This window comes from Eimeria mitis, genomic scaffold (genome assembly GCF_000499745.2).
Source record: "Eimeria mitis Houghton genomic scaffold, Emh_scaff5535, whole genome shotgun sequence".
NCBI lineage: Eukaryota > Apicomplexa > Conoidasida > Eucoccidiorida > Eimeriidae > Eimeria > Eimeria mitis.
In genome coordinates this window covers 1-239 of record NW_013573806.1, presented here as the reverse complement: position 1 = coordinate 239, position 239 = coordinate 1, and positions in this window count along the sequence as shown.

Below are 239 nucleotides of genomic sequence, written 5' to 3'. Positions count from 1 at the left end.
GGGTTTAGGGTTTAGGGTTTAGGGTTTAGGGTTTAGGGTTTAGGGTTTAGGGTTTAGGGTTTAGAGGAGAGTCCAGGCAGCGGACAAGAAATAAGAGTTCCCTAGAAGCTTTTAGTAATCCCTTAACAACAAAGAAAAGCAAAAAAAGAAATATAAAGAAAAGAAAACAGCTGCTGCTGCTGCTGCGGTGACCCGAGCTGCCTGTACACCCCAACGAGCTGGGGTGTATATGCAGCTAA